General features: G+C 40.5%; 1 protein-coding gene across 3 annotated transcripts in view; it reads right to left on the reverse strand.

Moving 5' to 3' along the window:
* LOC120737489 (rho GTPase-activating protein 6-like) overlaps positions 1–9,933 on the reverse strand; it is a 107,959-nt gene that overhangs the window by 35,901 nt on the left and 62,125 nt on the right. The window lies entirely within an intron of this gene.

Below are 9,933 nucleotides of genomic sequence, written 5' to 3' on the forward strand. Positions count from 1 at the left end.
CATCCTCTACAAAGACACCTTCACCAAACACAGTCACAAGTCTATTAACAAGACCATGATCGCTCACTGGCTTCCTAGATCTGCTCATATCATATCATTCATGCATCTAGCATTTTCACAATGTTTTTTTAATAACTCAAACACACAGGATGGAGACTTAAACGATGGAGATCAAAAAAGGGCCATCAACCCAGGCAGGTTCTGCTGTTTTAATGGGGTTTACACCTTGGATAAGAAGTTACAGATTGTGCCCGTATGTGCCTCTATAATTAGCTACTAAATAGAATGATTTTATCCTGATTGATAACTTGGTAAACATATAAAATCCTGAAAGTTTCCAGAAAGTTAGAAAAGACCTATACAATTAGCTTTTGGTTTTATTGGACCAACGCTCCAAAATCTCACAGATATTCACAAAACTGTCATAAAACACAAGTAAATGAGATTTACACTGGATGTAAACTTTTTGAAGCACTTTAATACAAAGGTTAATACATTTTCATAATATTTTTTTAATTAGAATTAAATGAAATAACCAATTAAATAAAATCCCATTAGTGGCATCCCGAGTGTTTTCTTGTTATAGTTTCATGTGTTTCTCAGTATCTTGTTTTTTAACTTTCTAATTCAAGGTTATCAAAAAAATCATGAACTTTAGCAGTGTGGGCTGCACGGTGGCCCTGAGAGGTCAAACACACTGCAACTTGTGAAAATAATCAGCAAGCTCATAAATATGTATATCACAATAATTAACGGGGGGATAGAACAGCTGCGAAAGTGACAAGCTGACGGTAAACAGCTAATAGGGAACACATGCACATACAATATGGGTAATGACCTCATGACCTCTTTCCTCCTGTGTAAGGACATAAAGTTTTATGTTTTAAACTTTAACCCTGCCCAGTGTTTGGATCCTGTCTCCTTACAAATCAAAGAATACTGTTCCAACTATGATTTTTTTAATATTTTGCTAGTAGGTTTACATCTCAGTTTTGTGGTTACCCACATTATTATAAGCCTGGTCTCACAGGAAAATGTTTAATCACACAGTCACAAATTGTCCTCTGTTTTCATGAGAATTACTTGTCATCACCCTTAAAATTTTAATAAATACCTTTACAATGTGTCCATGGATGGATTCTTGCCCAGGAATAGAAGTTAAAAGAGCTTTCATGAGACTGAGCTGGTATTTCTGAAACCGTGTTCGGTTGTCCAAAAGTCAGACCCTCTTTGCATATCTCATTTCTATTTATGTCAGCTAATTGCAGTTAAGATAATAACATATGAAGTTATTAAAGAGAATTGTTACATTATGTGACAGCTGATACATACACAGTGCACGATGTTTCTGAATGTGAGTTTGTGCCATTTATCTGTCAATCAAAGCGGTTGCGTAAGTGGCCCCATGGGCATTAGGTTCCCATCGAACTCTGCAATCTAAGCGTTCTACGATGCCAGCACCGTGAGAATTGGCTCCCTCAAACACACACAAACCACTCCCAGAGAAACACTGTGTCATTCCATCAATCCTGGAATGTACTATAAAAAAGAAATCTGAGATTAGAACCGGCATCTGTGCCAAAACGACATAATGTGCCAGGGCCTCAGATGTGAAGTAGGACTCTAGTATTCCCACTATAATTTTTTTGCTACTTGCACTAATGGTTACTCAGGTTTCATCCTCACCTTCTAGGCTGCCAAGGCATCAATAAAATATCTCGGGAACAAACAAAAATGAAAGTGTAGCACCCACAACCAGACAACGATGTCCCCTTTCTTCCCGCTGTGCTCGTGACGACGACGACTGCGCTCAAAAAACGAGAAGCTTCTCCTTCATGCAGAAAGCCTTATGAGCTTCCCAGAAGCTTTAAGGCATGTGCCAAAGCACAGAATAAATTGTACAAAGAATTTCTGGCAATTAATTTCTAATTCCAAGCTGTTTTTGTCATTAATCTGTCATTTCTGGAACAGATGTTGTCTTTAGGACCATTTCTAATTTTTTTTCCCAAGAGCCCGCCATTTTTTTCTCAGCTCGTCTAATTTCACAACAAGCTTGATTTCACCGACCGCACTTCTCGAAGTTTTCATTTGAAGAGTGGTTTTGCAACCATGGCCCTCACCCCCTCCTTGCCCAAGAAGATTTCCTAATTTAATTCTTCCAGGCAAATAAACATTTGCACGTTGGATCCGTTGGTCTTTTGGGGTTTTTTTTTTTAAGGAAGCTGGGGTTACGGCTGCCATTTAAGATGACTGTCTTCTCCCGGAACCATTTCAAAAGCACAGTGTTCAGCTTCCATCTGAATGCCCTTTGCTCTCGTATTTCAGCGTTTTTCCATGCATGTAAGCAATATTATTATATGTTGATCCTATTACAAAAACGGCTTGTTTATTTTTCACACCAGTGGCGAGAACGTGACCCAACCACACACACAAAAAAGAAAGTACAGAACATTCTCTTGGGTTTTCCCTCTTGATGTTTCTTCCACCGTAACCATTTAACACAGTGGGATCAGAATAAAGTCTCCACTAAGGCTCTTTATTTTCCACGTGGGTGCCACGTTAATCCCGCGAGGTAGTTAAAGAGCAGGGATTATACATGCTGCTCAGCTCCTCAGAATCCGGATGATGCTGGCGAAGAAGATGACAGACTTAAAACAGACCTGCGGTCACTTTATGAGGCACATGCAAGCATTTAGACACAGTGTAATTGTGCGCGCAGCCTCTACGAGGAGGAAAAAGACCCTAAAAAAGTGTGTTCTGCTTGGGGTTAGTTTAAACAACACGTACTTGACGCGTAACAACTGCAGTGAAACATGCAACGGTAAAAATAGTCTTGCGATTTCCTGTGACTCATTCATTACGCCTGACCAAAACTGTGCTTTTCCCCCCAGTTTGTTTCCTTTCTATTTTTACCACGTGTGACAGTGTGAACAAATTGTTTATCTTTATCTTTGATTTAAACGTCTTAAGTGCTTCTTTTTTTTTTAAACGCTTTAGGGCTCTTTCCAAGAAAGAGTCGGTTCAGTCTGGACTGCCTTTGCAGTCACACCGATGGAGATTGAAAGCATTCAACAACTGGAGTTAAATGTACAACCGGGCTGAGACAAAGCAGATTTTAGCACCGAAGGCTACTAATGGCTCAACCGCTAGTGAGCGTTTACATTCTTGTAACTGCATACCATGGCTTTAAATACAGCCAAGATAAATGTATATGTTGCATTTTGCTTTCATGTATTTTCTTTGCTTTCAGTCTCAAGTGTGTGTGCACCTCGACACATACATGGAGAAGCAGACAAGGCACAGTGGAATCACTTTAGTCAAGTTACCAAGGAAGACAAGGAAAGCATGATTGATGGATCTTTTTACTTATTTTCAATCTAAGCCCCTGCTGAGACTGCTGACAACTACTGATCATGGGCAAAAAATGAATATTCCTCAAGCGGCTGCAAATGTTTCCTAGAGAATACTGGCAGTCACTGTGAAATTAATTGCTAAAGCATTTAAGAAAGTCTGTGATAGCATATCATACAATCACACACTAGGGAAAAATGTGTTCCCCAACCTGTTGACAAGTGGTTACTGGAGGTTACTTATAGTTGCAAGATGCAACTGTTGTCAAAGAAGAAGACAGTGCTACTCTGCAAACCTCTTTGCTGTTTCTCCAAAAGTTGATTCTGTTCATCTGGACGTAGCGTCTTTGCTCTGTCTTTGGATTACCATGGTCACCTACAACTTGTATACTAAACAAACATTTTTCTGCCATTTACTAAGGAAATACACTTTATCTACAGCATCTGGAGGTTTCCTTGGGGCTGCCTCTAGGCCTATGTGACCGAGGTCTTGCTTGACTGCCGTTTGCAGGTAATTCAAAGCTGCAAACAGCAAATTTATCGACTTAAAATGTAAAATACATCCAAAATTCTGCTCATCTTTGCTGTTTGCCTCCTTCATGCTATGTTAACCCTCCTTCTAGTAACCAGCACTGCTGCTGATGAGCAGCATAACAAATACAACTGTTTGAGGCAGCACTGGATCTATTTCCAATCCAATTATTAGAACAGCCCTGCAGATAATCAGTTATCCAGAAACCAGTCATTCAGTATATCAATCCCACTAGGGGCCTTGTTATATAATATGATAGGATGATGCTTTCTAAATGGTGTCATTTCATCCTAAAAAAATTGGGAGCCAGTTTCTTTTCATATGCAAGGAAGAATCAGGGGAACTAATCTAACAATCATTAATACAAAAGTTTAAATTTTTAGATTACATATAAGTTACCTGAAATGACACTACAGTCTTGATTGACGCATGTGTTGCCTCGTGTTATTACTTCCTCTTTTGCTATACCCTCAGCTCCCAGGGGATGTGTGTATATATGGGATGAATAATAGTGGCTGAGAAAAAGCTTCAGTCAGATACATTATATAATGATATGCTATCCAGATGGAGCTGTTAATGCCTGGTGAAAACAGTGATGTTTAATGATGGTTCACCTACAGAGTGACTTCAGAAATACATCAGAGTAATGGAGTTTATTTTCAGTTCATCATCAAGCTGTGGACTAAATCATTATCATGCCTCTGGTAAAACGAGTACTAACTGACGTTGGATATCCTCGCTTACTTTCTTTGAAGTCTTCAATAGCCATCATCTATCCCTGATGTTTGAGATGTCTGCGATCTTATGTTCCCTTTATGTACTCGTTTATTGTTTAGCTTCTTTGAGCTTTTATATCTTTTACCTTCTGGCCTGCATTTGTCTTTTATATTTGGTGTTACTGTACAGCACTTTGGTCAGCCGTGTTGTTTTTAAAAGTACTTTCTAAATATAGTGCTATGGCATGGTATGGTAACAGCACCAGAAAGCCAAATTCAATGTGAAAACAGATGGCTGGAAAGAAAAAAAAATTCCACTTACAGTGCAAAAGACATGAAAGTTACCTCCAAGTCTACTTGAGCATTTATTAGCCATGACTGACTAATATCTGATCTCATTTTGATCGACAAGTAAGCCAAAGAGGACAGAACTCCTTAAAACTAACAAAATCAACACTTAAAGCCCATCAGCCTTGTTTCACTCCAGGAAGTTTTAACCAAGTGTAACTTCCTGGAGACCCAGCGCCACTCCCGTCAATGCCCGGCGATGCTTTGTTCTCTCGGCACAGTGGATGTGACAGTGCGTGTGTTTACGTGTGCACGTGTAACACGGGTCATCTCTGGGTCAGCTGGTCTATTATTGATTTCCCAGCGGAAAGAGAATGAACAGCAGTGTTTCGGCGCTGCTGTCCTGCTCTCCAAAGCAGCCGACCTTCAGCTCTCTATAAAATGTGTACAAGCATGTGCCAGTGAACAACGCTATGAAGTGTTAATAATGACGAGGTGCTGAACAATTTAAACAGAGACTGATAAGTGGTAATGGGGTGTTTAACGAACACGCTAAACTACTTATCGCCTTCCCGCCTTGACAGCACGCAGTGCTTTGTGAACACTTTGACGTGTGCAACAGATAAGGGGCTGTGTGAAAATTATTTTTAGGGAATTTAGAGCTGCTTTTTGACTTGCACCTTGACTAAATTATAGGTCTCAATGTTACAACATGAGAACAAAGAAAAAAGTGCCTTTATATAGTTCAGCTTTCTAGCATTTTAAAGTTACGTGGCCCAGAAGTGGTGATTACCAGCATCAACAAGATAAGCAGTGGTACTTTATGTTTACCGGGCAGTTCAGCTGTTTTCTATATTTGAACCAAGAGTTCTTGGGTTGTGCAGCTATACATGGTGGCTGGGGAAACGGAGGTCTGGGTATCTCTGCTTAGACTGCTGCCCCTGTGATACAGACTTGGATGGATTGATAGGAATTCTGTCTGGGCCACATTAGTCAAAACAGGATTGTAAGAGAGAGCAGCAATCTCTCAGACCAGAGCTGTTACGGTTACTGTAACTGAGTAATGTGGTCTTCAAGGCATATGTGTTTAACTTTTTGTAAACTAACTAATTTAGGTGAATGGACTGATGGATTTTTTGTTGGTAAAACCATCATTTTTACACACTCCTGAATTTACCCCCATGAAACATTTCATGGTTAGGGCTGGTGCCAAGGATCTAGTCATTATTCAATGTGGACCCAGGTGTGGCAACACCTTTTTTTTTTATCTCCCACCGTTTTCATAAAAGCTGCCATTTAAAAGAAAAATAAATATAACTGGCAAGAAACAGACAGTTTGAAGTTAGTTTGAAGAATGCCACATGCAAGAGCCAACTCTCTGTCAGCGCAGTGTTTCTTTTCTTTTCCCGGCCGCGAAATGGCAATTTTATTTGTCTAAAGCGCCGCTGCATCGCCTTCAGGGACAACACGGGGTAAATAAACAAAGGCTGTGCTTTCAATAAAACCGTCTTGAAGAGAAGTTTTCTCCAGCTTTCAGATGGTTTCAAAATGTGTGGAAATGAATTATTTGCACAAGGATTTGCAGATCCAACAAGTGATGCCACGCTGAGTGAATGATTGAAGATGCAGTCATGCGTAAGTCACTGTGTAAACACTCCAAAAGAGCTACTTCTGCGCTAATCCATCAATCAGCACGTGTAAGTCTCCGCTCACCTGCTTGGATGGCGTCATTTCATTTTTGTGGCAAAGGAAGCTTTTGAATGAAACTAAAGAATTTACGCTGTACACATGACATGTTCTACAGTTGGGAAGCAAAATGTCCATTAATCCTCATTTATATCCAAAAATCAGCCACGCATTTGCTCATGTCACCAGAGCTTGTTTGCTGAAATCAAATTTCAATTATGTTCCCGGTGTGAAAAGCAAGAGGAAGGAAAGAAAAGCAGGCATATTAATAGAGAGTAATGGGCTGAAAGATAAATAGTGAATGTGCCACGACGGAACGGACGTGTGCGTGTGTTCGACCGCGCACTGCCACAACAGACTTGTTGATCCACGCATTCCAGTGGCAGCCTTGAGAGCAGCTAATCCTGTCTCACTAAAAAAGCCCCTTGAGCTCCTGGGTCGCACTTCTAACCAGTCTGCACACAAGCTAAAAGCATGGACACGCACATGGCAAGGGTTCGTCCTGTGCATGCATACCAAGCGACACATGGATGCCCACACCCCACGCAAGCATGCGCCAAATGTGCGTTATTAACATCACAAAAATCTGTGTGTTATTCTTGGCATCATCTTGGCAGATGAAGATGATTTCCTTTAGGAAGAATCTCTGAGATGTCACCAGATTTCCACCTCTCGATTTGATGCTATCAGTCCATCTGACTCAGCATCTGACTGATGACAAAGCTGGTGATGATCAATTGAATGTGCACATGATGGCAGGTCACGTAGACTCACACACCGGTAATATGACAGGCAGCTTTCACCGCACGACAGACTGAGAATGAGACAGCTTATTGTACGTAAAGCTAGGCTGCTTTTCACCTTGAAGCTACTTGTTCACACTCGTTTATAGTAAGATCTTGATGAGCTGTCTTTAAAACAGCCCTTTGCAGCTGCTGCGTATTCTGTACTGTGTTACTATGCAACTGATTGTAATGTACAGATATAGCAAGACATTATCTTGTTTATCCTATCTTGCTTTGACGCTTTAGCAATAGCACATACTATTGAGTTTTTTCATTCTGATGGAAGGTGAATGACTGACTAATTCCCTCTCATCTAGATTGCCATCATTATCATAAATACATACATTTTTTCCAAACTTGCATTGAACAGAAAAGCAAAAGAATCACCACCTAGTTATAGGTCCCAGTTTTACCTTTTTACATCACCAAGAACGAGGCATTCTGGGTACCACAGTTCTAAATCAGACCTACCTTTGGGTTGTGGAGCACCCACAATTTCGTGTTCATGTACAATGACAATAAAGGGCTATTCTATTCTTAGTCTCAAAAACTTAAGGCATTGTTAGCAGTGCAAAGAAAAAGGTTTGCTTGTTTTGTGCAAAGCACCTGCCGCTTTTTTTATAAAGATATAGTCAACACTCTGTTTTTACTACCTTGTACTTGGTAAATTAACACAATTTCCAAAATGTCCAAGATTGTTGCTGGTTACATTTTATAGGCTCTTAATGCCTCTAATAGAGTTGGTCAATGTACTTCAGCTGTTTTTATCTGAACTGTGGCTGACTGTGAATATTGCTGGCTGCAGAGTTCATAGCCGTGGGGGACCTGGCACTATATGGTCGATGTTAAGCATCATCTGGAAGCCATCACCTTCGGTTCCTACAAAATTTGTAAGCCAACTATCTATCCTGGAGCCCATGCTAGGCAAGGTTCAGTCATACAGGCCTAGAGATTGGGTGGTGACACCCTTGGCCACCTCCAGTCACTAGGGAAAAATGTGTATTCCCCAACTGGTTGATGAATGGTTGCTGAAGGGTGATGGCTGTTGCTTGATGAAAAAGGTCAAAAAGAGAATGCTGCACTAAACACCTCCCAGCAGTTACTTTGGCCTTCAGCAGATCGGTGCAGTTTCTGGTAGTTTGCATGGAAGATTCCAACTTGTGCAAGCAATGGCAAATTATTGGTCGAGTGGTGGTGAAACTTGAAAAAGCTGTGGCACTAAACAGAAAACTGTTAAAAAGTGCTCTGCAAATAGTTGGCAAGTGTTTGCAGACAAGTTGTTATCTTCAATATAAATTACAGCACCGCGCATAAACTAGGGAAAATATATTTTTTCCGTAGCCACTGACTGGTCTACAGGTCTCAAAGACTGAAATCTTTGAAATTGATTGCTAAAGCTCCAAAACAAATACCAGCAACCACTTGCCAACCCTAGTGACCTGTGGTTACCAAGGGGTCGCCAATTGTTGATCTCTAGATTTCAGTGATTGGGGCCTAAGCTTCACATACATCCGCAGATATATCAGCAATCTTTGGTTGCTGGACCACTTGGAAATTCTTTTTCACAATGCCACAAATAACATGGTACATTTAGTAATGCTGGAAAAATGTAAAGAAAAGAAATAGTTGCTGTTGTAGGGACTTATTTGTGTCCTGAAAGAGAACGTGGAGCACAAAAACCTCAGTGAACAACTGTACTGAGGTAGTTAAGACTCAGCTAGACTAAATGTGACATCAGGACTTTGGCTCTCATCAGTAAATGTGATGCTGAGTCGGATGCCCATCATGTGAATGATAATTTGATCTTTTTAATTAATGAACTATGTGACTGTCTCATGGAATTTTCTTTTATCTAATCTAAGACTTCCCCTGTGAGGTCATGTTGTATACAGCATGGAACCGAATGGTACATGAGCATTTTTGTCGGAGAAAAGCAGATGTACCTTGTTAAAGGAAAAACACCCACAGACACACTTTCCCCCCATGCCCTTTAACCTTCAGCAACACACTGAAGCAGCAAAACAAGACTTCATGCTCGATAGAATGACTCAACAGTAGCCTTAGTTTTACCTTTATTACTTATTGACTTTAAATTGTATTTTTAACCCCATGTAAGCAGTAAGGGTCACTTTTTTCCATGTAACCTCAAGTCTGCAAGCATTTACTTTTCTCATCAGATTGCTATGCGACACAAATTCACTATTATTGATGCTAGAAAGTGCAAAGCAAGGAGACTTAACAGCTTTTTGGCAGAGCCAACTCCTTTAGGTTATCCGGAGAGCAACAGCTGTCTGAGGTGTTGAAAACATAAGTAGGGATTTCTCAGTGGGGCAGCACAATCTGTTAATATTTAGAATCCAGCTCTGCTTTGTGTGTATGAAAACATCTCAAAACTTGAAACCCAGGATAGGTTCTCCCTTGATTCCAGCTCATTACGCCATCTCGTAGCAACATGCTGCTGGGATTCTTTAAAATTCCCAAACTATGATGTAATGCTTCTTCACTTTCACACAGCAACACGATGACGGACAACATACACTGGCGGATTTGTGCGCAAACAACCAGGAAATGTGCCT

The sequence above is a fragment of the Simochromis diagramma genome, unplaced genomic scaffold (genome assembly GCF_900408965.1).
Source record: "Simochromis diagramma unplaced genomic scaffold, fSimDia1.1 OVJJ01000413.1, whole genome shotgun sequence".
NCBI lineage: Eukaryota > Metazoa > Chordata > Actinopteri > Cichliformes > Cichlidae > Simochromis > Simochromis diagramma.